Below are 23,044 nucleotides of genomic sequence, written 5' to 3'. Positions count from 1 at the left end.
TAGGACTAAGCGGAGGCCAGGGTTTGTAATTAGGACTAAGCGGAGGCCAGGGTTTGTAATTAGGACTAAGCGGAGGCCAGGGTTTGTAATTAGGACTAAGCGGAGGCCAGGGTTTGTAATTAGGACTAAGCGGAGGCCAGGGTTTGTAATTAGGACTAAGCGGAGGCCAGGGTTTGTAATTAGGACTAAGCGGAGGCCAGGGTTTGTAATTAGGACTAAGCGGAGGCCAGGGTTTGTAATTAGGACTAAGCGGAGGCCAGGGTTTGTAATTAGGACTAAGCGGAGGCCAGGGTTTGTAATTAGGACTAAGCGGAGGCCAGGGTTTGTAATTAGGACTAAGCGGAGGCCAGGGTTTGTAATTAGGACTAAGCGGAGGCCAGGGTTTGTAATTAGGACTAAGCGGAGGCCAGGGTTTGTAATTAGGACTAAGCGGAGGCCAGGGTTTGTAATTAGGACTAAGCGGAGGCCAGGGTTTGTAATTAGGACTAAGCGGAGGCCAGGGTTTGTAATTAGGACTAAGCGGAGGCCAGGGTTTGTAATTAGCACTAAGCGGAGGCCAGGGTTTGTAATTAGGACTAAGCGGAGGCCAGGGTTTGTAATTAGCACTAAGCGGAGGCCAGGGTTTGTAATTAGCACTAAGCGGAGGCCAGGGTTTGTAATTAGGACTAAGCGGAGGCCAGGGTTTGTAATTAGCACTAGCGGGAGGCCAGGGTTTGTAATTAGCACTAAGCGGAGGCCAGGGTTTGTAATTAGCACTAAGCGGAGGCCAGGGTTTGTAATTAGGACTAAGCGGAGGCCAGGGTTTGTATTCATTGCACGATAAATCCGTCTTCCTAGTCTTTACCCGTATCAAGATAGTCTTCACATGTTTTCACTGGGATATTCACTGTAGTTTGGCAGTGAAGTGTTTGACAGCTGTACGAGTGAAGACAAAAATATAAACAAACATTTCTATTTATATCTTAAGAAATCTCCCAGACAGTTGACCCTCTCCGTCGCTCCCACCACCATCACCAGCACCACTACAGAATCACTACATTCACCGCCACTACAGCACCAACACCACCACCACTATATCAGCACCACCACCACCACAACGATACCACCACCACCACAGTACCACCACTACTACTAAACCAGCACCACCGCCATCACCATCACTACTGTACCACCACCACCACCACCACCGCAATCGCCACCATATATACATCAGTGAGACAAATAACGTTGGTGGCGTGTGTAAAGGCCCCGGTCAGATTCATTATTTCCGAGTTCAGTCTTCCCGTCCGGGGTAAAACATCGGCTGCCATCCCGACCCGACTGAGAGGGATGCACGCTGACACTACGGAGATCTGACAGTACTGAGAGAGAAAGAGAGAGAGAGAGAGAGAGAGAGAGAGAGAGAGAGAGAGAGAAATGACAGGTAGATAATTGTGGGAAATACATAACAGACTTGTAGATAGTTAGAGACAGACATACAGGCAGACAGACAGATAACAGACGGGTAGATAACCAAGAGTGAAACATAACACAGACTGACAGACAACCAAGAGTGAAACATAACACAGACTGGCAGACAACCAAGAGTGAAACATAACACAGACTGACAGACAACCAAGAGTGAAACATAACACAGACTGGCAGACAACCAAGAGTGAAACATAACACAGACTGGCAGACAACCAAGAGTGAAACATAACACAGACTGACAGACAACCAAGAGTGAAACATAACACAGACTGGCAGACAACCAAGAGTGAAACATAACACAGACTGGCAGACAACCAAGAGTGAAACATAACACAGACTGACAGACAACCAAGAGTGAAACATAACACAGACTGGCAGACAACCAAGAGTGAAACATAACACAGACTGGCAGACAACCAAAAGTAAAACACACATCATAGACTGGCAGACAACCGAGTGAACATAACAACCTGACAAATGTATGTGCTGGCGATGAAAATGCTAAGTCACGTAAATGTGAATAGAAGTAACAAAAGATTTAGTCAGACTGAAGGTTGCAGTATACAAAAAAAAAAAAAATGATTAAAAATTATGTCTACAAATTGTTTTTTTTCGTGTGGTGACGTAATAGGTGGGAATATTTTTGTTGTGCCAGACTTCCCTTACCACAACGCTTTAACACCCTCAGGTTCTGTGACACGCTCTCAGCTGAATAAATCTGTCTATTGTTAGCTCACATAAAATTCTTCCTTTCAGGGGACGATGAGAGAATTAAAGGGGACATTATTAACCCTCAGGCTCTAGTAATGCACCCTGGACTGAATAATATTGCTTAGTGTTACCCCAAGCAGTGCACCAGGAAGTTATGAGAAAACAGTTGTAAATGCTGACATCTAAAAATATAAGAAATGAATACAAATAAAACTGCTGGTATGGGATCAGTAATGCCAGTAATACATTGGTTGTGCGTGAGGCATTACCAGGACGCGTGCCATCTTGGCCACATTTACCCAGTGACAGCGGCGCCGCTTCATAAATCCCTTGATGAATTTTTCAGGAAAAGGTTTATAAGGCGTTGTTGTTGGGAGGCTGTACTGCTTGTCCTTCAATGAGCAATAGGAGAGTGGTATGCACTCTGTGAGGCCGCACATGCTGCCAGATGACTGTGAGACTGAGAGGAATGAGACGATTGATAATTATTCGACTGTATAGAAAGGAAGATATTAGCTCTCTGATAGTCAGTGTCGTCGGACAATTATCCTCAGCTAAGAATGAGTCATCGTAGATTAAATGTTGGTACTTTAACATTAATCCTCTCATGGTTGGGACAGCACTAGTAATATTCTATCTAACGCCACGCGTGTTATTCTTCTAAGAATCATGATGCCTGAGTGTATTGGAAATAGGGAAATATAGTAGTATAAAGTGTGTGAAGTCACAGTGATGCCTACCGGGAAGTGACTGTTGGAGTGAAAATAGTGCAGCAACTGCTGATGCGACTGCACTGACACAACAGTTTCAGTCAGGTGGATGAATTATGTACTCAGGAGCTTATGGCAGGGGTTTGGCACCTCGTTTTTTCCACAGTGGACGGATTGGCTCTACTTGGCAGGTTAATGTAATGCGCAGTGATTATGAAAAAATGCCAAAACAAAGTACAGAACGTTCAAATGGTTTGGCCTGGGGAGTGAAAACAGAATTGCAGGAGCGTGAATGGTGTGTGAATGAGTGTCTGGCCCACTGTGCAAATGATGCTGTTGATAGTTTTCCCTCCCTTGCGATTTCTCTTTAAGTATTTTCAGAATCCTACCTCATCCTATGCTTCGGTTGGACAGAAGAACAGGATGATGATAATGATTTTACAGTTCCTTGAGTTACAGTATATATAGTAAGCACTGTCATTATGTAGGTATGATTTTTTTCGCTGATATACTCTGGTATTCATCATCAACAAATTGCTCAGGCAATTATCTTACACCTGGATAATATGACAAATGTTCTGAGGATTTTACCATACTTTTACCGCCACAATTTCACTAATAATACAATCACTTCAGATCAGTAATAGTATTCAGTTATGCGATAAAGCTGATATGGTGATGTGTGACCATAGCATTTATATGTAACTGTGCTGTGAAATGGTATATATAATCACAGGTATCCAGCAGCAAATCCTACCTCTGACGAGAATTAACTCGTCATCCACCCATCCATGCAACCAATCATCTCTCTTCCTGTCTACCCATCCATCCATCCTTCCTTCAGTCCTGTATTGTCCTATCAGTGGCACATAGGCCGGGGCTAGGTTACTTAGGCGTATCAGGAGCACATAGGCCTGGGGCTAGGCTACTGAGGGTAGACATTTATGGTGAGGGAACCAGTCATCATTCTTAAACGGTATTATCTGCAACAAACACCAACTGCCCCTGGGAATTGAACCCTTATGTGTCACATTCAGATGAAGTTCCTTAACCCACTAGACCACCAGGCATCCTTATGTTGTAATTATTTAGTATTAGTAATGATTTCACTGAGTACAGGGAACCATTTGATTTTACACGTAATTTGGAGTCAAATGAAGGAAGTATTGCAGTGCTGAGAGGATGATGGGCGCCCCCACCTACCACTACGTTTATTAGGAAAGCAACTTGTAGAATAAAAACGTTTGCAGTCTCTCATTCACATGTCATATTGTTCACGCGGATGGTCGGCCTGCTTTCCTGTGCTCCCTTTTAACGCGATCAGGATAATTATGTAGAGTGTTCATGTCTTTGTATTTTATTTATGTTACTGCCTAAAGATTGTATTTATCGTAGGAATATTTTATCGTCGGTTAAGAACTAAGTTAGACGGGCAATCTGCCATCCTTTGACACGCTTCCTATGGAACCAAGAAAACTGTTGGGTGCTGGTCTGAGAACATATTTTCAGGACCAACTTTTGCATGGTGACGTCTGGAGCCTAATGAGGTGCAAACTAAGGCAAGTTATAATGAGGCGTGGCTCTGGTGAGGCCTCGCAATGACTCCCTGTGTTGATGGCAGTTTTAACACGCCCGTAATGCGATGCGGCGCCAGTTACCAGGAGCTCTGATGGGACGGTACTTATAAACGTTCTTGAGATGCGGCCCCATGTGCTGTACGAGGAGCTCTGATGGGACGGTGTTTATAAACGTTCTTGAGATGCGGCCCCATGTGCTGTACGAGGAGCTCTGGTGGGACGGTGTTTATAAACGTTCTTGAGATGCGGCCCCATGTACTGTACGAGGAGCTCTGATGGGACGGTACTTATAAACGTTCTTGAGATGCGGCCCCATGTACTGTACGGGGAGCTCTGGTGGACTTGTAGTCTATGAACGGCACTGTGATACGGCCCCAATTAGGAAGAGCTCTGATGGTCCTGTATATATAATCTTTAGTGAGGTTAAGTTGTGGATAAGAATATTTGCGTGATTTAAATTTTCGGATTTAGAGTTCACAGTACCGTGATTAGTTCAAAAGACGGAAGGATTTGATGGGGTGGTGAGGGAATTTTCATACTTTACTATCCTAAACTGCAGCTAATGCAGTTCCATATCACTGTCATTGTCTTCTCTATAATATAGTCTTGAAACGATCATTAAGGTTTATTGCTGCCCATTTTCCTCGGTACTCCTTTGTACTAATAAGTCGGGTCGAAATTGTTGTATCTTCACAATAAACAACTTCAGTATGTAGGTATAATTTATGCCACTGTCATCTATATTGACACAATTTCCAGATACTTCGCAGCCAGTCTGAAATGATTTTGGAGTCTTCAGTTTTTCTTTAGCTTACATTGTAAATTAGATGGCTTGTTATTACTTTTTTATTTTCGTTCTTACGGCTACCAAGTACATCGGAACAAACAGACTAATTATTTAATTGCAGAAAACAGCCGAAGAAAATTACTTCTCCAACATATTATCTTCTATGTACGAGTAAACTTGCTTGACTATATAATTGCAAAAACAGCCAAACAGAATTACTTCTCCAACTTATTATCTTCTGTTTGCGAGTATATTTTGCTTATGGTGAAACTTGTCTGGTATGGTTAATGCACAGGTGGCAGAGGTGGCCCGGTGCTGTGGCTTGACGTTGGTGGTGTGGACCCCAGGGAGGCCCAGGAATTACTAGCGTATGTAGGAAATGGTAAGGAGGGATTTGGGAAGAGATACTTGTGAGATGTTACAGTGCTGCAGGTCCCAGTGGAAGCATTCAGGGCAAGAATTAGTTATAAGACATTGTGTGGATGGTGCTTCAGGTGAAACTCGCGAGGTAATATCACGACCAGTAGTTTGCAGACACGACCATGCTGGCTGTGATGATGGAAGAGGTTAATTCAGGTTTTGTTGTATGACTGCAATATCAAACACACAACAAAGGGTATGAGAAGGGAGGATGCTGTATGGCGTTGGGAGAGAAATGAGAAGGCAGGACACAATGCTGGCAGGGAAATGTTTACTCGTGACCGTACAGCTTCAGGCAGTAGTTCCGATACCATTCACTCAGTATGCACACAGCCATAAACTACCCCTGAAATCAGGAGCGTAGGGGCCCTGCGTTAGGTTATTAAGTGCAGAGATTTAAGGCAAAAATGGCCAATGACATGCCTGAGAATGACATGTGAACAATAAACTTCAACCAGTCCTTGGTATCTAACTATAATAGGTCACATACGGTTAGAGCACTTAGGCCCCAGTCACACTGCAGGTGCGACTTATCACAAACCACCCGCGACCTGCAAGGCGTGGGTGGTTTTGGTGGGGTTTACTACCAGTCGTCATATGTCTCGGTCTAGCCGCAGGTCACCATGGCAACTGAAAACTCGTCGCGAGGTTTTTCATGCTGCACGAAAACCTCCCCGCGACCACCGATGTTGTGGCATGGAAGCTGCCCGGTGGGTGGCTGGACTGCGTCTGGCCAGCTTATGGACTGCTACTGGTCAGCAACACCTGATTTTTAAGCTGTGGTTGCCATCCAGATGGAGGCCGGTTGCCGCCCACTCTGTATGGTGGTCGTCTGCACTCCGTCAAGGCAACGACTGGACTGCGGCACCCAGCGGCCGCCGTCCACAAACCTCCTGTCAGGGGTGGTGGTTGAAGTCCGACCGCCGTTCAGCCGGCAATTGGTCCAGCGACAGGTGGTGGGCTGGACTGAGACCAGCCGCCGGCCAATCCGCGGCTGGTGTCAGTCTAGTGGTCGCGGTCTAAACTGCGACAGGATGCAGACCAATCGTCGTTTGTCGGCGGCCTGCCGACGACCGGCCGGCCATCCGTCGGTGTCTTGACCTGTGTGTACCTGGCCGTGGTCGCCGTTCGGCCGCCCACTGGACGGACGCTGGACGGACACTGGACGACCACCGGTAGCCAATTGGTGGCACGACTGCTCGGAGACCTCCGTGGTCGGGAACTGGTTTCGCGATTTTCAGGTTTGTGACAAGTCGTACCTGCAGTGTGACTGAGGCTTTAACCCACTACACCACCAGGCGTCCAGTCATTGGTTTCATGGTTATTTCCTAATGTAGTGTTACTTCTTCTAGTGCACAGGGAAGCATTTGTCTTAACACTCAGTGTCGAGCCACCTGGAGTGGATGGTGGGCGTTCCCACTGGCCACATTTCCAGGACATCGTTTAGAATTGTTTTAAATCCAAATGGGATCATGTCAAACAGCTAAGTAATCATCAGATTAGGTGTAACGTCATGTAATTACTTCCCAGTTCCTGACTCATCTGTACAACAGATTTCTTAAACCGTATGGAATGTGACTGGAAGAGACGATAAAGTAGCAGAAGGAGGGAAGTGAAATTGCTAAGACCCTCCGTAGCAAGTTGAAAATTTGTTCAAGAGCACGATAAGGTGTATTTCTGGTACTTTAAAGTGTCTCTGGAAGTGAAGATAAGGTAACTAAGAAATATTAAGATGTATATAGGAGAACCAGCATAACCCGCACGATGATCCATGCTACCGACCCTATTTACCAATGTCTAGGTAGTTATAGACGACTGAAAGAGACACTGAGTATCAGAAGAGATAATGAAGCTGCAGGAGAGGCGATAAGATACCCAGGAGATGATAAAATTGAAGCCCTCAGAGCCAGTTGTAATTACCAGTGTCTGTGGAACGTCACATATGGGTCGTAGAGGAAGTGCTGGTGGTGAAGGAGATGGTGGTGGTGGTAGCATTGCAAGGTGATGGTGGTGGTGGTGGGCAGGAGTAACCTATGTGACCCTTTAAGCTCAAGAAAATTTATAAATAGGTATCCATGAGCCGGACGGTAAGCTGTAGACCTGAGGGTAATCTTGAAGTAGGTGGTAAAACTGTGATGAGTGGGCACTTCTCCAAGCACTGGATGGCTTCACAGTGTTACGAGTAACTGACAAGAATCTTCGCCAAAAGATATATACTTGCGCTGGCCACGATCCAACCTGGCATTATCGGGAGAAGTGATATTTGCCCGATAATATTTATTGTTCCTGCTGCTGGTATGATGGACAGCTGGAATTATTGTGCCTCTTCATCTCGAGGGGTCTATCCTAAGATGAAATACCGGTAGTTTGATGGTATATGACATCCACAGAAAGAGCAGAAGAGTGAATGAAACAGAGATAACAGTCACTGACTCTAAAGACGTGAAAGAAATACCGAAAGAAGAATAGAAGATTTTACGTCGGTAGATTATACCAAATAATTTTGAAAGAGTAAATCGTGAAGGGAAAATATGGAAGTTGAAAGGGATATAAGATAATAAGTGAAAGGAGAGAGAGAGAGAGAGAGAGAGAGAGAGAGAGAGAGAGAGATGAAGGAATGAAAATTTCTGAAGATTCCTAGGGTGAAATGAGTGAAGCCAGTTTTATACTTTGGTGGGCAAAGTTGTGGAGAGAGAGAGAGAGAGAGAGAGAGAGAGAGAGAGAGAGAGAGAGAGAAAGAGAGAGAGAGAGAGAGAGAGAGAGAGAGAGAGAGAGAGAATTATGTCTTTGGCAAAAAGGCATTACTATTTGAAATGATCTGTCAATAAGTGTAATTTGCCATTATATTTTATGTCAGTTATTGAAGAGGGCGGGTGCGAGACCTCCAGAAAAGAAAAAAAAATGATGCTCCCATGCTAGTGATTCTGAGGTGTGATTTTTTGAAAACTATTGAGAAATATAAATGACTGATGGTAGTGGTGTATGATTTGTGGATGACTGTGTGGGCGTACTCTGGTAAATACTCCTACTTTTTTCCGAATCCAGCCGCACTCCATCCTGTACGTGGTATGATGATGCAAGTAGTTTGTAGTGGTTGTGATAAATGCCTTAATGGAGTACTGTATTGTTAAGGTAATTATAGTAATAATGAAAAGAACATGAGATAATGGTATACTGATAGCAAAGATGAAAGCTCCTTCAGTAGTGATGTGATGGAAACGAAAATGACTAATAAGATGAAGTGCAAACTAAAATAAGTGATTATTGATGAAGTGAAGACGAAACTGAATAACAGGTTAGTGACGAAGTAATGGATGAGATGAGAGAGGCGTGAGACTGTTGGGTGGAGAGGAGTGGGGCTGTAGTGAAGATGATTGATGACTACCCTGGGTTATGAGAGAGAGAGAGAGAGAGAGAGAGAGAGAGAGAGAGAGAGAGAGAGAGAGAGAGAGAGAGAGAGAGACTATAAGTATAAATGTATGTCTGTGTGTTAGTATGTATGCATGCTCTTGTTTGTATGTATGTATGAATGGTTGTTTATGCCATTCATCAGTGTGTGGGACGACTGTGTATGTGTGCTTTTGTGTGTATGAATGTGTATGTACTGTATGTCTGTATCTCTGTGTGTATGTATGCATGTCCTTGGTTGTATGTGTATATATGTATGTGTGGTTGTGTATACCATTCATCAGTGTGTGGGACGACTATGTATGTATGCCTTTGTATGGGTGTATATGTATGTGTATATCTGTATGTGTGGTTGTGTATGTCATCCATCAGTATCTGGAACGACTATGTATATGTGCATTTGTGTGTAAGAATGTGTGTCTGTGTATATGTGTATGTTTGCCTTTGTGTGTATGAATGTGTATGTATGTGTATATACGTATGTGTGTGGGAGGACTATGTATGTGTGCCCTTGTGAGTAAGAGTGTGTATGTATATGTATATATGTATGTGTGGTTGTGTATGCCATCCATCAGTGTATGGTAGGACAGGCGTGGAGATCCAGCCAGACTCCACGCCCACCAGCGTCCCTGATTAACAAGATTAATTGTCGGTCTTCCCGCCCCGCCTCACCACACCACACCGTCCCTTGTTACTGAATAGCAACAAGAATGGTTCCAGGTCTTCTTGTCGGGGTAGGTAGATAGACTGATTGATAGATAGATGGGCAACAATACTTCGTGAAATATTTATAAATTTTTCAGCAAGCTATTTCAGTCACTGTTTTAATGACGGATTTGCCTTCCATAGATAATTCATACATACAGGGGGAGTGAAGATGATAACATTAGTATGCTCTGTTCATTATTTCATCATTATGTTACAAAGTTGTGAGGGTGATCAGACATTTAACCCGCTAGAAATACTGCTAAGTGCATTGTTATTTGTCTGGCAGCATTTATGTTCTCTTACAAAAAAAAAAAAAAAAAGAGTAAGTAATCTGATCCCAATCTCATAAATCTTATGTAGAATTTGTGGCCGTACTCTCGTAAGCTTATGTGACTTTGTAGCACCTCGTCCTCAGTAGTTAATTCCTACATATGGTACGTTGATGTTCTCGTTTATATAATTATACAAAGTGGTCCGTCATTAAAAGCTATAATTACATGCAACAGAATACTAAGGTATATATATATATATATATATATATATATATATATATATATATATATATATATATATGCACAAACTGGAGTGAGTTGTTGATAAGTCATAATCACATGCAACAGAGTACTAAGGTGCAATGCACAAACTACAATGAAGTGTTGGTAAGTCTTTTAGGCTCACCAGCAGTATAACCCAACTGGCATTGAACTAAGATTTTTATTTTTCGTTTTTCTAGTAGTACAAAAATTTTCATGAGTAAAGATGTTTTCAGTCTAGTGATAATTTTTTTCTTGCCACTTCCAGACTGTTTTTTTTTTTTTTTTTAGTTTAGGGAGAAATTTTTTTAAACGTAGGGAACAAATTAATCCATCCTTCACTGCACCACAAATAAAAGAAAAAAAGTCAGTTCCCAAATACAGGTTCCGAAAATAGCAAGAATACATTTTTTTTTGTGTGTGTGAAGGTAAAATATTAGTTACTGATAAAATATTAATAACCTGTTTGATGTTATCCCCCTCCCCCTCAAACCCGCCATGGTGGTGGTCGTGCATCAGACAGTGACGGGGATGAGCAGTGACTCTCCACTCCATAACTGGTTTACGTTGGCCTCCCATACTAACTCCTCCACCAACATCCCCCTCATATCTCTCTCTCTCTATCTTCTCCCACCAGATCATCTCCCCCAGTCTCTTCATACTACATCACCTTCGTCCCAGCCTTCCTCCAGATCATTTATTATAGCATCCTCTTTGTGTGTGTGTGTGTGTGTGTGTGTGTGTGTGTGTGTGTGTGTGTGTGTGTGTGTGTAAGGGGGACAGATTTTAAATTTAGAAGAAGGGAAATAAGGAAAGAAAGTATACCATCATAAGATGAGAGAATAATCTCAGGAACCAGGTTGGTCCTCAGTAGCTGCTCCTTGTGAAGAGTATGACTGGTCTACACGGAAAAAATAGGCAACGAGCAAAGGAAACGGCTGTTCCCCGCACATAAAAAAAATCTCCAGCCTAAAGTGACAGGAAAAGTGAGAAGGAACAACATCCCGTGTAGAAAAACCAGCAAGACAATTTTCACAGGATAGGGAGATAAGCAAAACATACATAATAGGTACAGTACAAAGTTTCTACTTAAGCAACACATACTTTCGTTCAGCTTCATAGTCTTAAATTTATGTTTCACTTTTCTTATCAACGTAAGCCAACCACACAGGCAAAACACTTCAGCTTTGACCTTCCATGTAAGTGTTGGCCGCATTTCAATGGTACTGTAAATATGAGTCGGGTAAACTCTCCCCACCATCACCAGACGCAATATACGTCAAGACAGCGCTTGGATTATGTCAAGAATCTTATTTCGCATGTGTTGACTTGGTCTCGATATGAAGTGGGGGATAAGTGGACTGGTGGTGCTTTAGGCGAGAGAGGGAGAGGGACAGGAAGAAGAGGTTGAGGATGAGGAAGAGGACGAGAAGGAAGAGGAAGACAGGAAAGGTAAAAAAAAAATAAATGGAGGAAACAAAAGGGAAAGAGGGAGGCACAGATGGAGAATAAAAGAATGGTCGCAAAATCGAAAACGTTTTGAGGTGGTCATGTCTCAGCCTTGTCTTGAACCCCGTCTGGCCAGTACGGTGGAAGGAGGTAAACAACGCCCAGCCCAGCGTTAATTTGCACACTGTCCTCCACGTGATACCACACAGCAGTCTTTACTGAGTAGGGACTCTGGCGACGTCCCCCGTTACTTCTTGCAGTTATGTTTTGTGTCAACAACAGCCACAAAGAACACCACTGCCATCGCTTTTCTGTTACCACTGAATCCACTAATAATACAAGTTACATTATTACCATCACTGCGTTATTACCATCCCCACCATTAATAACCGTCATTACCGTTATTACTCTACTGTCACCACCAGTGCCGTTACCAACCACCATTAGCAGCAGTTCCCTCTGTGCCTTTATCACCATGTTTTTTTTTTTTTTTTTTTTTTTTTGGGGGGGGTGTTGCCGAGGGATGCCTTCAGTATGTGGCACCGATATAACCGGGAGGTGGAGCTGCCTCTTATAGAATCGTTCCTCAACTCTCTCCTTATATCCCTACAGAAGAAGTGTGGACTGCAGGAGAGGGACAGATTCCACCTGCAGTTCACAGTGTTCACATATATATGAACCCTGGCCTACAAAAACTTTACCCTTACTCATCCTGGGGACGTCAGTGTTTAGCTTCACTGCACATTGTCCAGTCAGCTGTACGCCAAGGTGTTAACATTAGACAACAGCCTCTGCTAAACTTAATATGGTCAGGTGGTAGGAGCAATACACTAGGGGGTCGGTTACACAGGAGGGTTAGTTTTGAAAGGATTATAATTTTCTTTCATCATCCTTAAAAGAAAGTTCGTAATGCACCAGTTCTCAAAACCTGGAGTCACAAGGGTGCCAGGTACACCATTAAGTAATGTCCTGCAACAGTAGGTTGGTTTACACTTTGACGGAATTGAACGACTCCAACAGTTTAAATATTAAGCCGTGGCTGCTTGATATTCGATAAACCCTATTAACAAGGCAGGATATAGTGTTTGTGGTTACTAATGAAATCAGCCTTCCAGTCTGACTCCACCTGGCCATCAACTCAGCTGAAAGGGTTTAGGAATCTTTGCCAGATTTGAACAACGGTGCTATAGTGAAACATTAAACTTGTAGCTTCAGTGGACACTTCTGAGTAACAGTATATTTAATTACTTGTAAAATATATCTCACCCCTTCATTACGGGAAGCTCCTTTATTACCTCACTACGGCGGTCGTTATTATTATTATTATGATTATCATTATTATTATTGTTATTATTATTATTATTATTATTGTTATTATTATTATTAATATTATCATCATTATCATTATTATTATTATTATTATTATTATTATTATTATTATTATTAATCGATTTTATACATCGGTGTAAATCCTGTATATACTAGTGTTAGGGTATAACAAGCCTGTGTGACCCACCAGTTCAGTATCTTTTCCCAGTCAGAGTCATTTGTTTGGAAGTGTACAAATATTTTAAGTCAGTGTGTCATTATAGAGAAGGACATATATGGATAATCGTGAGAGAGAGAGAGAGAGAGAGAGAGATCCCTTATGCCGTACAGGCTACTGTGGTAGATAATGCTCTTATTTTTCCCACATTACGACCTGCGAGGCAGCATACCTTATGTTGGTCTTTGGTAAGGGGAAATATATTGGTGCACTTACCTGATATCCCAGTGAGGAGACATGAAAGGGAATAAACGCATGAGGTCAGGGCTCGATATATGCAATAATAATAATAATAATAATAATAATAATAATAACAATAATAACAATAATAATAATAATAATAATAATAATAATAATAATGTAATATATTAACAATAATAATGAATCATCTTCATCATTTTCATCATCGTAATTTGACAGGGCTGGGCTACACCACAAACACAGTAGTCACCATATAGAAAAAATACAATTGCACTGTACACACTGCCTATATCCTATAACACAGAGTACAGTACTGCTTTGTTTGTTACAGATGTAGCTGTACATCATCTGAAGTTTGTATAGTTAATTCCTTCAACCCGAAATTGTCATTTATATATTATTCATGCTGCTCCTATGAAATTTGTCTTTAAATCTTAGGACTGGTTATATCGGTGGAGAAGGTTAATTAGGGCTGTGTGTAACGTCCCCAGTTCATAAAGTGAACAGAATCGCCTGAGTATAATAGAAATTGGGGGAAAATAGGTCATCAGCTGGAAAAACCACAATAAATGCCACCTGTCGGCAGCCGAGGTGAAATACGGTAGTGTGACAAATCAGTGGAAGGGTTAAGCCTGCACAGTGAGGTGGAGCTGCCACTGAATTACCAAGTAACATTAGTGGATCTGACGGGGGTTGGTGTCACCAACTTGCTCGTAGGTTTCTCGCAAGATTCATATACAGTTGCAGCCATATCCTCTTCGCCTGCCCCTGTTGGGACTCAGATATATACTGTATATACAAAACTCACATGCAGCCTTAAGGCCGGTTCACACGAGCTAAATCGCGGCCGTTTTTTTCGCCGATTTGCGGGAAAAAAAAAAAAAATGCTAATTTCGTCATTTCTCCCAGGCAGGTGTTCACACGTACGGGGACTACGGAGGCAGGGACTCGGTAACAGTGTTTACAAAGATGGACCACCGTACAAGTACTAGGTGGGCAGCTTTTGCTCTTGCACTTTGCCTAGTTCAAGACGAGCCTCACGGCCGCCATTTAGCTTGGGTGAACACGCCTTTACTGCCACTCAGCTTTCGGTGGCTCCAGGGGTCGTATGCATACATTTTCTTAAGCATAACATCAAGTATAAGATTCCTTGTGTATACCTTTAACTCATACTTAAATAATCATACTTTTATACTCATGGTCATACCAAATACATCCCAACTGGAATGAACCTTAAAGTAGTAGCAGTAGTAGTAGTAGTAACAGTAATTAGTAGTAGTAGTAGTAGTAGTAGTATAAACACACAAGATGTCGTATTCCTCTTCGTTCCCAGAGCTTTGCCTTGTTTGGTGCTTCCATTTAAATCGGCCCGGCCTCTTTCTGCCGATTCCGGCAAAAAAAGACCAACATGTCAGTCTCTCCATACCGGCGAAAAAAGCGGCCGGAATTTCTACCGGGAAGCAAATTCCGGCAAAAAACGACCGCGATTTTGCTCGTTTGAACTGGCCTTTATACTTTTCGGCCCAGAATCATTCCCAGAAACACAAATAAAAAACAAATGCAGCTCTATCCTCTGTGGACCCTTCAGTTGCTCGTGTAATAAAGACATAAACAACAGCTCCAATAAATCATCTTAATCTCCGGTTTATTCTTAGAAAATGCAGGCATACAAAACTCTCATATGTAGCGATATTAATTCTCAAAAATATAATTACTGTAAACACAAATTACCCATTTACTTTATCCTTGATTATGCCTGGAAAAACTCGAAAACCTAGTGCCACACCTCCCCTTCCCGTTCATGTTGCGAAAATACCAAAAGAAAAACATCTAATTCCATCCTATTCCAGCCTTGTTTACTCCCAGAAATACAAAAATATAATCCAGTGCAGCATTAGCTTTTATAATACAGGTTTATGCCCACAGAATATTCTTGTCATCGCACTGCTGTTTTTTTCCCCCTCATCTAGGGATGAGGTGAGGTACGAAACAAAAGACAACTGAGCCATATGTTGAATTATGTTGCTTCCGTTTTCTGTCTATGCTTAGAGAATGGGGAAACAAAGGCACCAACTTTCCTGCTGCTATTCCACATCCAGTGTACCTCATTGTCCCCCACAAAATACCCGGGAACTATAAATACCAGTGTAATCGTGTGTGCCTTAATAACCAATCAGAACCAGCGTAATAGCCGGGCTCGCTTTCTAATTATGGCATCAACACGTGGGAAAAATGGAAGGCTGATACCATTAAAATGTTAATGACGGGCCGCGAGCATCGAGGACCCTGTTATGTACCGTACCTACCCCCTCTTGCTGCAGTTATCCCCCCTCCCCACCACCACACATCCTCTCTCTCTCTCTCTCTCTCTCTCTCCTACACACACACACACACGATCCAGGAGATATATATATATATATATATATATATATATATATATATATATATATATATATATATATATATATATATATATATATATATATATATATATATATATATATATCGTTCTATTTACCCAATACTAAATGTCAATAATCAGGATGATGACTGGATATTGTATGATGTGGGATAAAGTCGGATATTTTGTCGTGTGTACTGATGAGTATTGGTATATATTGTGGGATGGGGTCGACATATTGGCGGTTCAGGTGATGATTAAACGAAAAGATTTGTGCTGAAGTAATGAGCGGTGAGTGAATGGATCCTGAAGACTTGAATGATGAGTGAATGAAACCTGAAGCCTGAAGCCTTGAATGATGAATGACGAGTGTTGTAGCTCAGTTGAAAGATTATACACCTCCTTTCTCCTCCTTTGTTGTGAAGTAATTGTACCGTCTTCAAACAATAAAAAAGCCCCACTACCATCACCACTACCATTACCATTGCTATTTAGTTGCCCCTACCATTGCTGCTCTCTTCCACTACGATTGCTGCCACCACTCCCATCACTTCTACCATTGTTCCGTTGGTACTGCTGCCATTGCCACCAAAACAGTGCCACAACAACCAGTACCACCACTAAACAACCACCACCACCACGCATCATAGTACTGTACCACCCATTACCACTACCACCACCACCACCACCACCACGCATCATAGTACTGTACCACCCATTACCACTACCACCACCACCACCACCACCACCACCACCACCACCACCACGCATCATAGTACTGTACCACCCATTACCACCACCACCACCATGACCTACATCGCCACGCATCATAGTCCTGTACCACCCATTACCACAACCACCACCACCACCACCACCACCACGCATCATAGTACTGTACCACCCATTACCACTACCACCACCACCACCACCACCACGCATCATAGTACTGTACCACCCATTACCACTACCACCACCACCACCACCACCACGCATCATAGTACTGTACCACCCATTACCACTACCACCACCACCACCACCACCACGCATCATAGTACTGTACCACCCATTACCACTACCACCACCACCACCACCACCATGACCTACATCACCACCACCACCACCACCACGCATCATAGTACTGTACCACCCATTACCACTACCACCACCACCAGCACCACCACCACCACCACCACCACCACGCATCATAGTACTGTACCACCCATTACCACTACCACCACCACCACCACCACCACCATGACCTACATCACTACTACCACCATCACCATACCAGCGCTACTTCAGTTACTGCCACCACCTCTACGGTAATCATTCTTCCTATGACAGGCTTTCTAAATAATTTCTTCCCCTCTCACCATCGTCATCATTATCACTACACCACAGGTAGTATCATCATCTACCGCTACAACCACCATCACAGCCACTGCCATCATAGCACCATGAACTCTACTACCTGCACCAGCATCACTAACTCTACTACCATCACCACTACCACTGTCATTAACATTCTATTATCACCACCTCTATTACCATCATTACCATCTCCACCACACTGTTCCTACCAAAGCCTCTATCACCACCACCACCACCACCACTGACCCACGCACCACCACAGCTACCACTATCACCTGTACAATTGCAGCTCTTCTCTTAATGACAGTCTCGCTAAACAATAACCTCATCTCTCTTACCACCACCATCAACCATCACTGAATTACCACCACCACCACCAACACCACCACTGTTAGGCTTACAGCGATTAGATCTCTTGTACTAATGACAGGATCGCCAAGCAATTTCCACCTGTCTGCCACCACCGCTGAGTCTAACCAAACAATGCCTGAACCCCGTCACCAACACCACCGGCCTTACTGCCCGCTGACGACCACACACATCTGAACTGTTTAAGTCTTGTTGATGCCAGACGATTTTATGCAGTATAGGAGACAACCCTGGTAGTGAAGGGGTTAGTGAAGGCTGTATCCAACCCCTCCAGTTTGAAGTCTGTCAGGCTGAATAAAGTCGCCAGGATATCGGCAGTGAAATCATTCCCTCCGGGGCTGAAAGGGTTAACTGTTTTATTTCTGCTGCTGACAGACGATTTATTTTTTTAAATTGCTTCTTGGCAGCTCCTCTGTATTGACTTCATCTGCATATTACGCTGTGGTGTCGGAGGGTTAATACCTTCAGTACGACGACATCTCTTTTTACCCTCACCGCCTCAACACTACTGTATTTAGTCAAACCCACACACTGCCTCGTTAACCCAAGCGACGGCCTCTGATGGTGAAGGAAATGAGCCATAAGAGGGGCCGGAAAACAAGGCTGGCTCTCCAGAGGCTTCTTCATCTCGTCAGCACAGTGGTTGAGTCATTAGTGGAACGAAGGCAGTGGCTGAGGAGCAGGGAAGGAAGCAGTCTGGTGGCTGCAATTTACAGTGTGCAAGCAGCAACGGCACACGCACCAGGAAGCACAGGATTAAGAGGTGAAGGTGTATGTAGAATAGGTGTGTGAGTAGAAGGGTTATTAAGATTTATTTATTAGTTCCGTACACCATTAATTCCACTAGCCATTAATTACATCTGTGTTCGTGAAAAAAAATTTGAAAAAGGGGCTTGTAGCTTATTATTTTTAAAATTGCCTTTGCCCTTCACTGATCTCGCTTTTATTCTCATTCTTCACACACACACACACACACACACACACACACACACACACACACACATTTAAGTATGTGTGTATGTATAATTCTTGTTTATCGCATCTCTTAACTCTCACACTGCCGGTTATAATGTGATTTTGCATTGAAGCCATTCGCTAAGGAAGTTCATTTATTCAACGACTAGTGAAGCTTCTGTATAATGGTAATTGGGTGTACTGGCCGCCACAGTAATGTCCAGTAGATTAACCCATTAACCAGTTGGTTCATCCGGTCAAAACGAACACGAAGATCAATATCACTTAAGGTGGCGTCACACTGGGACAAAAGTGGCTAACATGCGAGCCAGTTTTGTGAGCCGCTAGCCAAACTGACCCACAGTGAGCGAGATTTCGCTTGTGAGGCGAAATGGATATCAATTTTCTCATACAGCTTGTTGGTGGGATTAGAACCCAAATGAACCTATATTAATTTTGTAACTGGTGAGAAAATATTGTTATTCACAAAGGGAAACTTTAACTAAAACTGTTAAGTAAATATAATTTAATTCCTGTGGTTTTTATTCATTTCTGTTTTTTTCTTGTGACATGAAATAAATATTCAGACACTCGGGGTACCAGCCACAGAGGCTGTTTTGTTTCCAAACAACAAGTGGGTTGTGACCAATATTCAATAGGAACCTGTGGCAAGAAAAACTCTAGTAGACTGCCTCTTGGCTCTGGCGTTGCTGAAGTATGTGAGGCTGTTGCAGAAACTGAGGAAAAGGGAGTGGGTACCCCGTGGTGGTTAGTTTACAAATGACCACCAGGCGCCAAGGCAGATGACACTGCTAGTCGTTTCGGCTACCAAAAACACACGTGTTTGACGGCAACTCTACTTTGATAGCTGCTTCGCCTCACAAAAGCTGCTCGCATGTTATCCATTTTTGGCCCAGTGTGACGCCACATTTAGTCTGTGTTCTGCCGCCTCCTTCCCTTTCCCCCTCCATCTCCTTGTGTAATTCCTTCCTCCCCTCCTTACTTCCCCCCTTCCTCCTTCCCCCCCTTGTTTTCTTTCTCCCTTGCCTTGCCTCCTTCATCCCTCCCTTCCTCCTTCTCCCTGTGTCCTTTCCCCGTACCCCCAACTCTCCCCTTATCTACCTCCTGCCTATCCTCTCCCCTCCTCTTGTGTCCTTCCTCTCTCCCCTCCAATTCGTAAAGGCATCCCTAAGCTGACAGTATTATTTTGGTGATAAGAACAATATAATGTGTGCGTTTAATGTGGCAGTGATGTATTGCACCAGCTCTCACTGGGAAAAATATCATGGCCACCACCATCTACAGGCTGGCCCAAGAACTGTGTGAGGAACTTGAGATTATTCTTGTGACCATTCTGAGTGATAAATGTTGTATCAGCATGAGTTTAGGTCTTAACCGTCACGGGTCTGCAAGTACTAATGACCTTACGGCTGAAAATGGTCTCCCTCATAATTCACCCATAAGGTCGTCTATAACTGTGGCCACGTAATAGCTGATTCAGTCCACGTCCCTACTGAACTAGTACTACGATTTGCCCGGGAATAAGCTGCTGAGGTTTCTCACACATTTCCCAGGACATCCTGCATTTGGAGAGTACTGTAGAGGTGTTAGGGTGGGTATAATCTGTGTAGGCTGTGGGCGATTTACTGTGTTTATCCTTAATATTTCCTGTATTTACTATGAGAAACCAACCCTGACCTGCCTGAAATTGTCTGTCGGCAACAAGAATGAAATGGTTACGATTTTTGATGAACTCGGGGGTTATCCAGACATATTGTGTTCGCCTTTAGACCCATGAGGTGCCAGGAGTAAGATAAATACATTCTCCTGTTGGTAGGAAGAATTAGAGATAACCCCCTCACATCGACAACGGATCAGATTACGCACGATCCTGTGACTTATTCTCAACTGAGTAAAATCGTATGACGTCATTTAGAACTGAATACTGGAGTGGTTCTTTCCATGAGAGGGTTAACAGTGACACATTAACCCTCAGGCTCCCACGACTCATTTTCTGATGAATAGAATAGTCCGGCATCAGTGACGAGAAAACACTTTCGACCATGAGGGGGTTAATCCTTCATTTGCTTTGACCCTACAACCGATATATAAAAAATGCAGCCTTGGGTGTGATGGGTAAACACGATCAGTTCTATTTAAGGTTGTCTTTGACTGGTGGATGTTTGGGTGGAGGGAAGGGCTTGTAATAGTGTTCTGATGGAGGTGCTGTATTGCCCTGGTGCGTGAAATGAGTATGTAGGTGTTTCTTCATTGTTAGTGTTGCAGTGGCTGGAGGCGAGATGTTGATGAAGAGGGTTTGGTAATGGCAGTGTGGTGATTGTTTTATGTGCCTGGTTGTGTATTGTATCGTTCAGTATTGTCGGGGTCACAGGGGTTGTCAGCACCACGTTGTGTATTTTTGTCGTGGGACTTGCATATCCATTTTTCTCTATTTCTTACCTTCGCAACCCGGACCCTCATACACGGCCACACACGTGGACAATTAGGTCCTCTAAGACTTAAAAGACTTTCCGACATCTTCTTACCACTTCATTTCTGCTTGTAACTCGTTAATAATGACTTGAATGAAATTTATGACATCTATACTGGTATTAAAGACGTGACATGAAAGAGCAGTATGATGTACAAAACAGCTCGGTAAGATAGAGGTGGCAGTCTCTCAAGACGATGAGAGACTCCCACCTTGCTTCCAAGACGTGCTTCTCGTCACAGAGCTTCTTGGCTCTACTATTACCCGGCTGCTGCCTGGGTCCATGGCTACATCAGTGTTAATACACACACACACACACACACACACACACACACACACACACACACACACACACACACACATTTTTCTGAACTGTACCTTTACCTGGTTCCATAAAAGCCTTCATTAACGCAGTTATGGGTTACCTTCCCTGGCTGTTTCCGCCACACACGTGACATCACCCTTCACAACGACACCATCATCACCACTGGACCATCATTATCTCTCAGCATCACCATTTATTCATCATCCACCCTACAACACACTCCAGACACACGGCTGGATGCATTTTGCCACCTTTCACGTAGACTCTGAACAGTTTTTACAAGTCCATATTTATACATTTTCTTCCCTTGTTTGTGGATCCTGCCTCACGTATTAAATACAAAAGGCTAGGAAAGAGAGGATCAGGAAGATACTTTCCCTTCTCAGGATCGCTTACATTATTCTAGTAAACCATTATTATTATTTCAACAGCCACCCCGTTATATATTTACTGATAATACAGTTACTGAAACAACATACCATTTATGTTCCAATGATCCACTGTCAATATTCACATCAAGATAATCTCGCTGGTGATCGATCTTGTTGGTGGTTCAAAGAAAAGGCCAGCTACCCAGACCCTGGCCTTTGTAAGTAACTCAACCCCATCAATTCCCAATATGCCTGGCACTCCATCTCTCACCTCACTAACCCCCAGCCTCTGTGGAATGACGCCATGAAAGGTCTCTACGTATTATTAGGCACGTTTGTCCCTCTCAGCACCAACCCCCACCTAAACCCTTTCCCACCACCCTCCCTCATACCTGCCCCATCTCTCACCTCACTAACCCCCCACACCATCAGCCAGACGCTGTCACAAAAAGGTTCCTAGATGTTAGTAGGTACATATGTCCCTACTCATCAACAACCCAATCCAACTAACGAAAATCAGTAACCCGCCTCTGCTAAGCTGACGGAGAATTGCGGTGTAACTGAAGTGTATATAGTAGACAAATTTGACTAGTAATCCAGAAGACCCATTGCTTCATCATAAGTAGGAATTCTAGTTATGTCATGCAGCTACAGCTTACTCTTCAAGGGGTGGGAGTGGCCCAGTTCCATCAGGTGAAAACAGACTGACTATAACCCCCAAACCACCATCACCCTACCATACGACCACCAAACAGTGCCGCCCATGTATCCACGTATTGTGCCCCCTCCAGGTGTTCAGTACCTACTCATCAACGATCCCTTCCCCACAACACCCCTCACTAACCTCTCCCCACACCCCACACCCTCGCCCCACCGCCACAGCAACCCGGTAATGGTAATGAGATTGTCCATTGTGCATTAATGTGTCATTGTTGGTCATTACACTCTTACTGACCCCTGCCAAACGGTCATCACCAGGGAAGGTAAGCACTACCCATCCAGGACCAGTTTCCAGCTGACCTTTTAGTCCTTTGCCCTTACCTTTAGTCCTTAGTCTGATTCCCATCTCAGCCTTACCTTACCTAGTCTTACCTTACCCAGCCCAGTCTTTCCCAGCCTTACCTTGCCTAGCCTTACCTTGCTTAGCCTTACCTTACCTAGCCTAACCTAGCCTAACCTAACCTAGCCTAGCCTTACCTTACCTAGCCTTACCTTACCTAGCCTTACCTTTCCTAGCCTTAT

Source organism: Coenobita brevimanus, chromosome 12 (genome assembly GCF_032717465.1).
Source record: "Coenobita brevimanus isolate Jiangsu-jjx chromosome 12, ASM3271746v2, whole genome shotgun sequence".
Classification (NCBI taxonomy): Eukaryota; Metazoa; Arthropoda; class Malacostraca; order Decapoda; family Coenobitidae; genus Coenobita; species Coenobita brevimanus.
The sequence above is the reverse complement of the archived record's forward strand: the minus strand, read 5'-3'. Positions refer to the sequence as shown.